Source organism: Sminthopsis crassicaudata, chromosome 1 (genome assembly GCF_048593235.1).
Source record: "Sminthopsis crassicaudata isolate SCR6 chromosome 1, ASM4859323v1, whole genome shotgun sequence".
NCBI lineage: Eukaryota > Metazoa > Chordata > Mammalia > Dasyuromorphia > Dasyuridae > Sminthopsis > Sminthopsis crassicaudata.
The window spans coordinates 432,718,570-432,732,845 of NC_133617.1; the positions used below are offsets into that span (position 1 = coordinate 432,718,570).

At 37.6% G+C, this 14,276-nt stretch overlaps 1 protein-coding gene across 2 annotated transcripts in view; it reads right to left on the reverse strand.

The window, feature by feature from the left end:
• ZC3H7A (zinc finger CCCH-type containing 7A) overlaps positions 1-11,775 on the reverse strand; it is a 50,685-nt gene extending 38,910 nt beyond the window's left edge. The window contains exon 1 of one of the 2 annotated variants that reach the window (XM_074280558.1): positions 11,645-11,775. The gene's annotated coding sequence lies outside the window, so the exon portion shown is untranslated. Of the gene's footprint in view, positions 1-10,287 lie in introns of both variants that reach the window. The other variant, XM_074280559.1, reaches the window with a different exon arrangement.
• Between the last annotated feature and the right edge of the window lie 2,501 nt (positions 11,776-14,276).

A 14,276-nucleotide genomic window follows, 5' to 3' on the forward strand; every position in this document is an offset into this window, starting at 1 on the left:
TGTGTGACCCTGGGCAAGTCACTTAACCCCAGCCTCAGGGGAAAAAAAACAAAAACAAAAACAAAACAGTGATTATACAACTCTGCCAGAGTATTAAGAAAAATGCCTCTACACATATAGCCCTTTTCTCTAATTGGACAGTTCCTCCTGAAAACACCTCCCCCCACAAAAAAATTATTATTATTTGTGTGTTTTTAGCATTCTTTTATTGAATTCCAAATTCTCTTTCTTCCCTTACCCTCTCCCTCATCCTTTGAGAAGATAAGCAACATATTAATTATACATGTGAAATTATATAAAACATACTTCCACATTAGCTATGTTAAAAAAAAAAAAAAAAAAAAAAAAAAGGAAGAGAGGGAGCAAAAGAATGGGGATGGTGATGGAGGGAATTGTACCTTATGGTAAAATGTGGGTTGATATTATTCAATACTATATGTACATTTCATGCATTTTTGAGTTTCTAAGCTCTGTGTTGCGTGCTGACTTTTGAATGCAGCTCCTGCAAAACTCCCCAGAAATTCCCATTTAATTTCTTATGCTGACCCATGATATATTGAAAATAAGATGGAGAAAGTTGCAGGGATAACTGTACTTCAATTTGCACTTAAGAGTTCATCAGTTCTCTTGCTGAAAGTAGACAGTATTTTTCATCGTAAGTCCTTTGAAATTGTTTTGGATCACTGTATTGATTAATGTAGCTCAGTCTTTCACAGTTATAGTTGATTGTTAGAATATTACTGTTACTGAATTTAACTTCCCTCTCACCTTTTCAACTTCTTTTTATGTTTTCTTCCTCATTGTAATTAAGCTCCTTGAACGAAAAATTGGTTTTTTTTACCTTGTATTTGTATTCCCATGTCTTAGAATAGTGCCAGTCTTACTTAATAAATGCTTATTGACTAAGTAACTGAAACATTTGTAACTTCTGACAGAGATTCCACTACTGAGAATATGCCAATGAGGTTAAAGACTGAAGGGAGAAGAGGTCTTTTAAGTACCAAAATATTTTAAGCAGTATTTCTGTGGTAGTTGAAAAAAAAAAGAAAAAAGAAAAAAAAAGTATTGCTTGAATAACTGATGAAGACATTTTGGTACAGGGATATTATGGAATAATGTTATTCTATAAGAGACTACAAATATGAGGAATTCAGAGAAACATGGAGACATCATGATACAGCGGAAATAACACTGATTTGGAAGTCAAACAACCTAGGTGGAAATCTTAGTTCTGCTACTTACTACCAATGTGATTATAAACAAATCACCTCAGCTCTTAATTTTTTTCATCTATAAAGTGATGAGACTAGAACAGATGAGCCAGTAAAGTAAGCAGACCCAGGAAATGTAAACATGCAATGATTTAAGTATAAACAACAACTAAAAAAATGAAACTCTACTTCCTGTAATAAATAACCTTAACCCCAAAGAAGTGTTTTTAAAAAAAAAAAAAAGACACTTCCCTATTTCCCTTGAAGTGGGACACACCATGGTGTAGAATATTGGTCTGTGATATTAGATATGTCTAACTGCATTGGTTCATTTTGTTATTCTGTTTATTTTTAAAAGTCTCTGTTGCAAAGGAAGACTCCTTCAGGAACACATTTGGAAATGAAGGTGTTATTCTTAAAGGTTTCAATAAAACTTAATTTGAAAATTTTAAACATCCTTCTCCCAAAACATACTTGCAAAACTGATTTTTTTTTTTTTTAAATCCAAGATCGTACCCTGGTCCTTAGTAACATTTTTATTAGATTGAACCCAATGAGATTGTCAAGAACTTTTTGGATCTCATCCAGTATTCACTATCTCTCCTAACTTTGTGTTATCTGCAAACTTGATAAACATGCCAAGTATGCTTTTTATTGATAAGAATGTTAGTACCCCCCCAAAATGGTTAAGCACAAATAACTGAGCGACTCAAATGGAAAACTTTCAAGATGACAGAACCAAAAATAACAAATCTAAGAATCCAATCATTCATTTAGTTCCAAATCCATCTAACTGTACTAGATAAATGATAACTCTAGTGTTTCCCTAATAAATCAACTTACTATGTCAAAAGAATAAATGTGAATGAAGTCTGGCATGAGCTATTCTTGATGAAGCCACATGAGCAGCTATTTATGATCCCTGCTTCATTTTGAATGAGACTGACAGGATGAAGTTTTTTCAGTTGAGACGAAGTTACACGATTCCTATTCCTAGAACTAGAAGGTCAGGTCTTGGACCTAGACTGAAGAAAGTCACATGATCTCTAAAGGTCAGACCCACAGGAAATTATAGGAAGTAATGTGACCCACAGGAAGCAAACAACATAGGTGACCATTAGTCAAGGATGATTACATCCTTTTAGTCAATCCAATAAAAAGGCTTGAATCTTTTACTATTTAAATCCCAATAAGTCAGAAGCTGGTCAGGTTCCACCAGCACATGGTGGGAGCTGGGATGACCCCCAGGTGTGTGTAGGCCTTTCCCTGCAGGGATTAAATAAATGTTTTTGTTCCTGAAAATATTTCTGATTAATTTGGAAAGGGAGTCTAGCACCTGTCTCACAAGTTTATGGGGGCTCATCTAGGATCTGTGATTTCCCAGTGAGAGAGGCTGGGATCCTGCTTCAAGATAGGTGCCAGATTGGGTTTTCTCTGACAGTCCTTAAGGTCAGACTCTCAGCCTCCCTCTCTGTGAAGAATGGGCCTAGTAAAGACACTCAGATATAAAAGAAGCACACAAGCCTCCAAAGATGAGGAAGCCTGGGTAAGAGTAAGCCAGGTAACTTATGCATGCATAATCCACAGGGGCAATGTCTGTTAATGTCCTTGGGCTGTCCTTAGGTAGCATGGGCCCTTGGAAAGGAGTGAGCCAGGAAGGAGGTTCTGTTAACGACACAAGACAGTAGTGCTGTATGGTTGGCCAAGAAGATAGGAAACTCCTTCTGAGCCTTGGTCTGCCAATTCACCAAGGGATTAACTTTGTGTATTACAAGAGATCAGGCTGTGAGATTGGATGCTCTGTAGAGAGGAGGCAGTTCAACTCAAATCTTCAGAGCAAAAAAGAAAAAAAAGTGCACTTGATTGGGTATTTCTGTTGTATGTGGGGAGAAGGGATGGTCCTCTTTCATGTAATTTTTGCCTGTGTTTGTGTCCTTGTCATGTCTGTTCTGTGAGCTAGAATTTATTAAAAAGAGAAAGGGCTGACTTTCCTGTAGACTCCAACTCAAAGTTGGAACTGCAGGACAAGTCCATTGAGTAATCATTGGGGAATTTGGCAATTGATGATTTCAAGATTCCAAAGCAATTCAATTAAATTGGGGCTTCCTGGAAGAAGATAATACATAAGAGTCTCTTTCTTCCCCTTTAACCCATTCCTTGACTACAGCAGGGACATGTGGATCCAAAAGAGAAAGAAACTATACTCAATTAGTTCAGTGAAATTTGTTATTTGAGATACAATAGTAAAAGCAGTTTTCAATTATTTGATTTTAAGTTAAAATATAGGTTATTAAAACAAAGTTCCAATAGCTTACCTTAGGGGAGGTAATGTTTGTATCCCCCTAATTAAATTTTGTCAGCTCTGCTGGATATATGTATAAGTTTTATGAAATTTGGTCCAAAATTATTTAGTTGTGAATCAAAGTTTTAAGTTTAAAAAAAAAAAAAAGGTGATCTAAAGACAAGGGACAAGAGATTGATTTGCAAAAGCAATTAATAGTTTAAATGGAGTAATCTACTTAAAAAGGATATATAGTTTGGGAGCATGTTAGAGAAAGGGAGATAGCATGTTGGAGGAGAGAATATGTTGGAATTGGGAGGAGAGATGGGATGAGTTACAGGGGGAAGAGATGGTGTGAGAGAGAAAAAGGAGGAAGAAAGAGGAAAATGGTGTGTTGGAAAGAGGGGCAAAAGAATTAGGTTGGACAGAAAAGGTGAAAGCTCCTAGTGGAACCTGCCATTTTGCCAGGAGGAAAGAAGACACCCCATGAGGCTGGGGCATGTCTGGCTGGCAGGTTGGATCCTGGGAAACTTGGTACCCTAAAAAAAGTTAGCTGTGAGAAGTGGGGGGTCAAGAAGAATAGTGGAATTGGGAGAAATGCCATGTGGAATGGAGGAAGCATAAGAGGATCTTGTCAGGTGACAATCTAATTTCCTTCTCTCCCCACTAGGTGTGGTGCAACTGCTTTTTAACAAACTGCAACTCTTTGCTCCCCTCCCCCTTGCTGGTCGAAATACTAATTGCTTATATTGTTTAAAGGAATAGCCTATACTTACTTGGTGTTAATAACTTAATGTTTTATTTCTCTCTTTCAAGTTTAAAGTTGTTCTAAGAGGTATGTTGGAACCAGGAATTTTTCTGGAGGCCTTCTGTAGTCTTGGAGGTCTCAAGGCCAGAAAGGAGAAGCCCACTAGAAGCTTTTGGAGCCTCGGCGAGGATTCAGTCGAGTAGATTCACAAGCCAGAAAAGGCAAGCTTAAGCTCTTGGAGTATATGTGCTTCCAGTAATTTAATTTCCAGATTTGATAGAACAAAGCAAATATGAAAAACCTAAAAATGAACTCCTACAAAATTAAATAATTTAATCATAAGCCAATGGATTTTCACAGAAAATGTTCTATGAAATCTGGAAATTCTACCTCTTTTTTTAGATAATTCAAAGTTTTTTAGGGAAAATAAAATCATACCTCAGTTAACTAGAGAAGAAATTAGAAGAACTAATGAGATCCCTATTTTTTTTTAAAGAAAAAAGCATCTTTGAAAATTCCAACTACCAATAGGCATTATTGATTGTTGCTAATTAAGAACATGAATCATTTATAATTTAAACCAATTATTTAATTATTTAGGGAGTTTTTATATTATGGATTATATTATCTTTTTACAGAATTATCACTTTTTATGTCAGTCATGTAAGTATTTAATGAACCTACACTAGATACAAAAAATACAGTAAGTACTGGAAGCACATATTAAAAGAGACAAAAAGAATTCCTTTACAATTAAACATAATCAAACATCAATATAGTAAAAGGAATAGCTCCTGCATGTAGAGTCAAGAAAATCTGGTTCAAATTCTAGCTCTGACTTCCTATGTGATGGAACTGTGAAGTGATCCAACCATTTTGGAAAGTTGATTTGGAATTATTCAAATAAAGTTGACTAAAATATTTATACTCTTTGAATAAAAAGCTTCATTTTCATTATGTACCCAAGAAGCCATTAATAAGAGAAAAAAATGCCCCCTATATACTTCAAAAATGTTTATAAGCAGCACTCTTTGTACCTAAGAATTGAAAATAAAGTAAATGCTCATCAATTGGGGGCTGAATAAATTGTGGTACATGAATGTAATGGAACATTACTGTGCTGTAAGAAATGATGTGTGATGAATATGGAGAAGCATGAAAAGATTTATATGAAATGATGACGAATTAAATAAGCAGATCCAAGAAAACAATACACAGTTATTACAACATTGTAAAAGGAAAAAACAACTTGCCAAGAAGACAAAAGTGAATGTAACAGATTATAAAGATTAAGTCAAACTCAAATGAAGAGGTATGAGAGAACACTCTCAATCTAACACTTGGTGGAGGTGGGAGATCCAGTATTACACACTATATATGGTTTTGTATTTTTTCAATGTATCATTGGTTGTGCTGACTTTTTTTTCCTTCTCAAAATACTATTCTCCATCATATAGGATGGATCATATACTTCCCCTATTACCCATCATTACCTATCATGTGGTCCGGATCTCTAGAAGAGAGAGAAATGGGGGGAAACTATACAGGATACATCGAATATACAAGACTCTATTCTATATACAGGATACTATCGAATAAAATATTAAAAGAGATACAGGATACTATCAAATTTTTTAAAATATCAAAAACGAAGCATAATAGAATGGAATGTGTATGTGTATGACTTGGATTCAAATTCCAGCTCTGACTTCTTGTATGAGCTTAGGAAAGTCACTTTTGCAGACCTTTTTTTTTGTCCATTAAAAAAATTGAAATTTTGTTTTTATAACATCTTCATTTCTGAACATATTCCCCCACCAATGGAGGGAGGGACAAAGAACAGAAAGAGAAAAAAATTAGCAAAACTCATGTCAATTAATTCCAACAGTATATGTATGCTATGTACAACCTGCAGTTCCTCAACTTTGCAAAGAAGAGAAGAGACATTTACATTTCACTTTTCTTCACTGTCAAATTTGGTCATTACACTAACAATGTTCATTTTGAATTTGTGTTGTTCTTTCCCTTTACATTGCTGGAGTCATATGTATTGCTTCCTTGTTCTGCTTACTTCACTTGCTTCAGTTTATATATCTGACTCCCCACATCTCCATGTCAGACTTTGGAGTTGTTTTTTGTTATTATTTTTAAATAAAGGAGGTTTGATCAAATGACTGTAGAGGTTTGATCCACTCTAAGTCAGCAATTTATAAGTATAATACTTACAGGCATTAGGGAGGGCGATTTCAGGGAGAAAATAATAGTCAGATAAGCATAGCAGGGTGGATCAGAAAAACTTTCCTGTGAGTTGAAGGGAAGGCAAAGGGCAGAATATTTTATGCATGGAATAGCTTGTGCAAAGGCTGAGAAACCTAAAAATTAAGGCCCAGACTCCCCACCCCTCAACCCCACTCATGGCATGAAGAGAATTAACAGGTATCCCAATACCTATAGTAGGACATAGTTTGAAGGCAATAATTATAAGTTTATACATGAATCAGAAAGCAATGGGAAAACACTAAAGTTTTGCTATAATGATTTCATCCACTCCCAACAGAAGCAATGCAATGTCAAACACAGAGTCACCTATATGAAGAATTAGCAATAATTTAAGTATTTCCAACAATAACATCATTTCTGACTTGGGCTAATCAGGATCACCAACAAGGTGACAGCTGAACTGAGCTGAGCCTCAAAGGATAGCCAATTTCAATAAGCTAAAGAGGACTATTAGAAGAAGGAACAAAGGTGGAAAGATAAAAGTGAAATACATCAAGCAAAAGTAGCTAGACAAACTTGGTTGTATGAAAAGTTCAGGTAGGATAGTGGTGAGAAGTGAAGGCTGAAAAAGTAAGCCACTGTTAAATTATAAAGGGACTTAAATTTCAGACTAAAGAATTGGACTATCACCCTAAAAGCAACAAATACCATTCATTATATGCAATAGCATTATAGATTAAAAGGATTTAAAAGCCCATCTAATTTACTTTTCATTTTACAAATATGTAACTGAATCTTAGAGAAATTAAGTAACCTGCCCAAGATCATACATTAATTAACAGAGTTAAAAATCTGAAAAAAGGTCCTCTGGCTCCAAATCAATGATCTTTCCACTACAATCTGTATAGCAGGAGTAAATATAAAAGCCTGACTCCCTCTGATTCTATCCAGGGATATTTAATTAAGAAACACCAAAATATAAAAAAGTCTTACTAAGAAGGTAACTAGTACAATGAGCACTACACTGCTTAGTGTAAGGTTTGGGGGCAATATGAAATTTAATCTACTACTTGATCAAAAAAAAAGTATTCATCAGCTCCAAGTGAGAAAAAAAAATGAAGCTTAATGTAAGTTTTACTTCTTTATAAACATTTTTCTATACTCAAGTCTCAAGTTGTATATTTTAAAGCATTAAGAAAATGCAAAAAAAAAAAAAAAAAAAAAAATCAATAGTTTGCAGCACTAAGCCTTGCAACTCAGGGCAAGTTTAGTAACACTTTCAAAGTATTTTTGGGATACAATGTAACCTTTAAAAAGGAAAAAAATTGAGACTACAAAGCAGGTATTGTAGCAATACAATGACATCACACAAAAATCTTTTGGTTTGTAACAATTCAAGATACTAACAGATACTGAGTGTGGTTTCCTTTCTTCCTTTCTCCCCTTTCTTTTGAGTAAGACTTCAGAAAAAGTGATTTATAAGCACTTAGGACTGGGGCTTAAACCTGTGACTTCACTGGCATAGGAAACTCCCCAAAATGCAAATTCTTTCTATCAATGCAGATCAGCAACCTAAGGAGAAGTGATTTGCTGAAGAACACAGCAAGTATCCTTCAAAGGTGACTTGATCTCTATCCAATAACCATGCCATTATAAAGATTCAAAAATGTTATAGATGTAATGATTTTTAAATCATTGACAAATACTATATAATACCTTAAGTCAGATTTCATTTTATTACTAAAAGCTCAATTACACCCAGGATTTAAAAAAAAAAAAAAAAAGTATAGGAAATAAAGGACTGCATAATTTTCCATCTTTCTGGTATGGAGACCAAATTTGCTTTGTAATTTTTTTTTTTAAATAACAAAAGGTATTATGAGAATAAATGAGTCACTTCTGAGAACTTTGAACTAAGCCTACAGCTATCAATATGAATTAAGGAGGGTGGAAATGTGACCACTCATTTCCTGGCCTGTTTGATTTTTCTAGACTAAAGCATAAAACAATTTTCTTTCTGGAAGGACTTCAAAAATAAGTGGACAAGTTTTAAAAAAACAAATATTCTCTTTTCGTAAGGAAAAAAAAAATTCACCTATATAAAATTTACTCAAATTACTCAATAAAATATTTCAGCAGATTAAAATATTTAATACCCTGCATTAAGAACTTCACCCTTAAGGATGAACTGAAGACACAGATGGATACCTCATTTTACCAATGAAAAAACTGAGGCCCTGAGAGGCTATAGCTAGTGAGTGGCAAAGACAAGTATTTGAATCAATGTGTTGACTTCAAATTCAGTACCTTTTCCACTATATCCTTGGTTTAGACCAGACTATTCTTAGAAAGATTTTAGGACATTTTGACGATTATATCAAATACCAGAATACTTTTGTACTTCCTCAGTGAAATCCAAAACCACGCAAAAGAAATTGTCCCAACAATCCATATAGGGAAAAAAAAAACCTGAACTAGACAACTTGCTGTTTTATCTGATTTTTGCCATTTTGTAATATCTTATCTTAAAACATGTTTTTGTTCATAAAACAGGCCAAAATGGACAGTCAAGAATATTTTATTTTTAAAATTTCATAGTAAAATAGGGTTTCTTAACCTAATTTACAAAATTTGACAATATCTATCTTTCCTGTTTTCAGACAAAAATAGAAATGCATAAGTGAAAGGGATCAAGTTGGGAAACCATATTCAGATCATCTATCAAATACAAGCTGGAAGTCTTTAACTAGGGAGAGGATTTAGAACCTCAATTACTGATCAGACTATTCAAGGCTAGTCTTAACATTAATCATAGCAGGCTTTGTTATTTAATAACAGTTAAATTATATATGTATATCTCTTTATGTATATGTTCTCCATGACAAAATAAATAGGAATTTGATGAATAAGTAAACTGTACTTTAAAAAGGTCAATTTGCCCAAAGTCACTAAGCTAATGACAAAATCTCTTTAGAACTTCAGTTTCACATCTAGTAATTTTACTAGATGTAACAACTTTGATAACAACTTGAGTGTCCTTTCAAAAATATAGGATTAATTGTCTATAACTGAATGAAGGTCAGGAAAACTTTAGTTGTCACAACATATAAAGCATATAAAAAGCCTCAAATAAGTAAGGGCAGTATCCACTAGCTCTAGAAAGGTGAATCCTAAATGAAAAATCAGAAAGGTGATACAAAACAAATAGTAAACAAACTCCAGCACACCTTTTGGAAACCAATATAGTCAGATTAGTCAAGTAGAATCAAAGCTAATAAAAACAATTTAAAAAAAAAACTAAAGGAACAAGTCCTAAAATTTTTAAGTTTAACAAATATGATTATCACAAAGATAAATCAGAGTTAAAAGGCCTCAAAATCTATGAGAATATCACTTTTGCCTAGACAGCACCTTAACATTTCTAGAATCTTTCTAACCCCTAACCCTTTACTCTGTTCCCTTCCTACCTCTCCCCCTGTGAATGTGACTTTTTAGTCTGGTATTATGAGACCCTAGTTGTGGGGTCAGAGAAAATTAGTTCAAATCACATCTCAGTCACTTGTGTGACACTAGACAAATACCTTTACTTCTTTAGGCTTCAGTTTCTTCCTTTTCCTATGTAAAAGAAGGGGCTTGAGATAAATGGTGACTCTATAAGTCCCCTTCCAGCTAGAAAGTGCATAAATCCGTGATGTTTGGTCGGTTGCAAATGACTTCTTAAATCAAAAGTGAAGAGGGAAGAGAGGAAAGGGGAAGTATGAGGTGGATTAATCCAAATTCAAAAACAGGTTCTCCTGGCTCAAGAGGAAGCTGGGGAGAGTCCTCACCCTTTAATATGCAAGAGAGTTCTCAGTCCTGTAGAAAATTGCAGACATTTATTTCTCCATCTATCCCCTTCTTTTCCACTTCCATGCAAACAGTCCTTTATTATTTCACCGAACTTGCACTTCTTAGAATCCCTTGGTTTTGTGTGTATACCACATAGCAGGAGGGGAACACAGAAATGAATGAGTACACATAAGTAACATATTTAATGTGTGAATACATGTACATGAAGCCCCTCCAAGTACTAGCGCTACCTTCCATTTGTTCCGAGTGCATTTGCTACACTTATCAATGTACATACCGTGGTTCTTCTATCCCCACAGAACATTAACTTTAAGCGCCGATTTTCATTTATGTATCTTTCCCATCATCAGGCACAAAGAGAACGATTAATAAACGCTTGTTGATTACTGCTCAACTCATCTCCCTGCAATAGTCCCGACTTTAACCCCTTCCTTTTGCAATCCTTTACATCAAGCAGATAATCCTCCTTCCCGGATCACCGTCCCCTCTCCCTTCCTTCAAGATGCAACGGGACTACTTCCCTCTCCTCGAAGGCCTTAAAAATCCGTTAAAAAGGGTCTCCGATCTATTTATCCTCTATCACGTTTACAAATAGGTCCCCGTGAGGTTCCTCTCCGCCTGCGGCCCGTCCCCACCCCAACAGCGGGGTCCCTGAGAACAGGGGCCAGGCCGCGCTTTCCCTACTTTCTTTGTATCTCTAAACGCTTAGCAGTGCCAGGCACACTGTAGGCGCTTGATAAATGTTGGGTAACTTGACTTAAACTTTATTTTTGGCTCCTCCCAATTTCTCACAGCCCCTGCTTCTTTACACCTAGCCAGTCACACACTTTCCCGGGAGACACTCAGAGGTAAGCACACGTCGCCCCCCAGAGCGGCTCCCCCCACACACACACTCAATCTCAAAAGCTGCTTAGGAAGCTGGGCCCGAGGCGTCTCTTTCTTTGTAATCCCCCACATCCCCCGCCTCGACCGTAGCAGGCATTTAATAAATAAGAACCAAAGTCGCGGGTCGCCGGCTCTCGGATCCCACCTCCCACCGCGCTCGCGTGCCCCCCCCCAGCTCCAGACTGGGGCGGGGAAAGGGTCGGAGAGGGGGAAGGGGCGGCGGTAAACAGCTACCAGCGGGTGCGCGCCGGCGGGAGCCGGGGAGCGGCCGGGCTGGGGGGGAGGGCGGGACCGTAGCTTAGCGGAGTACCGGAGACGCCGGCCCCGGCCTAAAAGGCGTGGTGGGGGCGGAGGTCCCCGTAGAGAGAGGGGTCCCTGGGAAAGGGTATAGGCCGTCCCCGTCCGCTTCGCTTCCCCCTTATCCCAAGAGCCACAGCCGCGGTGTAGTACCTGCTGCGTTCGAGCGAGCCGATCCAGGGATGGAGCAGGAGACCGAGACCGCGAAGGATCGGGCGTAGCGCTGCAGGACGCCTAGGTGTCTTCTCCAGAGGCTCCCACCCCAACGGCGGCGGCAGTAGCGGCGGCGACTACGAATCCTCTCCTTTGGCTTCCCTGCCAAGACGCCCCCTGGCGGTAGGAGGCCGCTTCCCGCCAACCGAGACGCCTCCTCATTGGCTGAAAGGACGACGACGGGAACCGAGGGAACTAGGCCCTGGAGAGGCGCTGCCGCCATGTTGTGGTCTCTGGCCCCGCGTACGCCGGAGGACGGAGGCTTGGCGGAGAAGAGCCAGGCTGGTCAGGGAAACCTCGTCCTTTACCATCTCCCTGTCCCCTGTCTCCAGCCACTTCTATTGGCGCTTTGCATTTAAGGGCTGTGTTCGAGCAGAGGGAGCCAGAGGGGGAAGGGAAAGAAACCGTATATACAAATACCCTGTAACACAAAATAGTATGGGAGAAGGGTCCGAGACTTGCGAGCCCAGCTGCCGGAGAGCCCGGAGTGGGAGAGGGGAAAGTGTTAGGGTTTCGAATCAGAAGAGATGTGGACGCCAGCCCAGCTTCCGCGCACTATCCTGCCCGTAGTGGGAGCTCCATATTTGTTCATCGATGGATTGAAGCAACCTCTAAAAAACCTAGGCGAGCTGGTACGCCCTGGTACGCCCAGCAATACAAAGAAATAAAAGAAACACTTTATGCCCTAGAGGAATTTACAAGGTTCTGGAGGAGAAACAAGTCCATGATACTAAATATACACATATACACGGAGTAAACACAAAGTAATTCCTAGTCTGTAGGAGGTGGCTCCAGACCAGAATTTGATCGGGGAGGGGGGGAGGGGAGAGGGGAGAGAAAGAGGAGATGGGATGGCCGAAGGGAAGGAGGACAGGGAGCTTGGCTTGTGCCAAGGAAGCCTGTGCCTTCCAATTCCTGCTTGTCCGGCGTGTTAGTTTGACTGGAAAGTAGAATGAATGAAAGGGTATAATGTCAGACGAGTGTGAAAAAAGTATTGGAAAGCCACTTTTCACAGGACTTTGAATGAGAGCAAGGAGTTTATACTTTATCTCAAGAGAAAATCGAGGACCACCACAGACTTGTGAACAGAAAAGCAGCGTGGGCTTTAGCAATATCCAACAACAGGGGGAGGATTTTCTGGGGAAGGGCAGTAGTAAGCTATTAACTGCCAGGGCTAGAGGTTAAACAGGGTGTGTCTATTTTGGTGGCTCCATTAAACCAAGACCTGTAAGCAAAATGAAAAAAATGTAAAGTAGGGATACATATTGTATCACTCACCAGATAACTGGGCTCTAACAAGCATGGCCACTCCTTTTTACTACAGGAACTGTAGTGAAATAAACACTACCTTTGCTACTAGAAAGTGAGATAGTTTATTGCCCTTTGGTTTACAATCCCAGTGTCTTTCCCTGATACATATTTTTAAAAAAATTTAATCCCCTCTATGTGTGTCCTCCACTGGCACCTAAGCAGATAGAGAACTATTTCCGTTTTGTTTGTATCTGCACTATTTAGCACAATACTTATTTATGGGAACCAGGTGGATTAAAAAAAAGATAAAGGCAGGTCTAGGTATGTACAGATCCCAAGATGGATGCAAGGCCTATTCCTTCATGAAAGTAACATATTTTGAATGTGTATGTGTGTATTTTGGTGGGAGGAGGGTATGTCAATTTTTCATAATTTTATATAAATTCTACATATAAAAATTATACCATATGTGTGTATGAATATATAACTATACAAAACAATGAAAATGTGAAATCCAGAGAAACCTGTATAAACTGTTGGAGAATAAAGAAAGCAGAAGATAAAATAAATATACAAATTAGCCATAATAAACAAGACAGAAAAACTAGGAGTCTACAGAATCAGTTTTGATTCTAGAGGACCAATGATAGACTACATCCTTCTCAGAGTACTAAATGAAACATGGGCTATCAAATATGAGTTTTTCAGTTTAATCTGCTCCTAAAGAAGGGTTCTACTGAGATTGATTTTTTTCTATTGGAAAGATAATTGTTTACAAAAAATCAAAGTTTTAGAGCTGGAACATACCTAGCTTAACCTCATTTTAAAATCTGTTCTTTTTAATTAAGCATTGTCTTTCTCCCAATAAAACAAGAAAAACAGAAACCCTTAACAGCAAATATTCATAGTCAAAACAAATTTCTTCATTGGCCATGTTCAAAAATACCTATCTCCTGTATTTTAGATTCATTACCTCTTACCAAGAGATGAGTACCAAGATTCATCTTCAGGCCTCTGCAAAGGTTAATTCTCTCCTTCCATAGATAAAGAAATTGAGGACTTAAGAATTTAAGTAACTCAACCAATATCACACAGTAGTTCTGTGTATTTTGAAATAATTTGTAGATGGTTAAATTCATAAAAAGTATAAATACATTGTTGGTGGAGTTGTGATGGAGAAAATCATCTGCTTCCAGGGAGAGGCCTGTGGGGAATGAATGTGGATCACAACATAGTATTTTCACCTTTTTTTAAAATTTGTTTGCTTTTTTTTTTCCTTTTTGATCTCATTTTTCTTTTGCATGATAAATGTGGAAATATG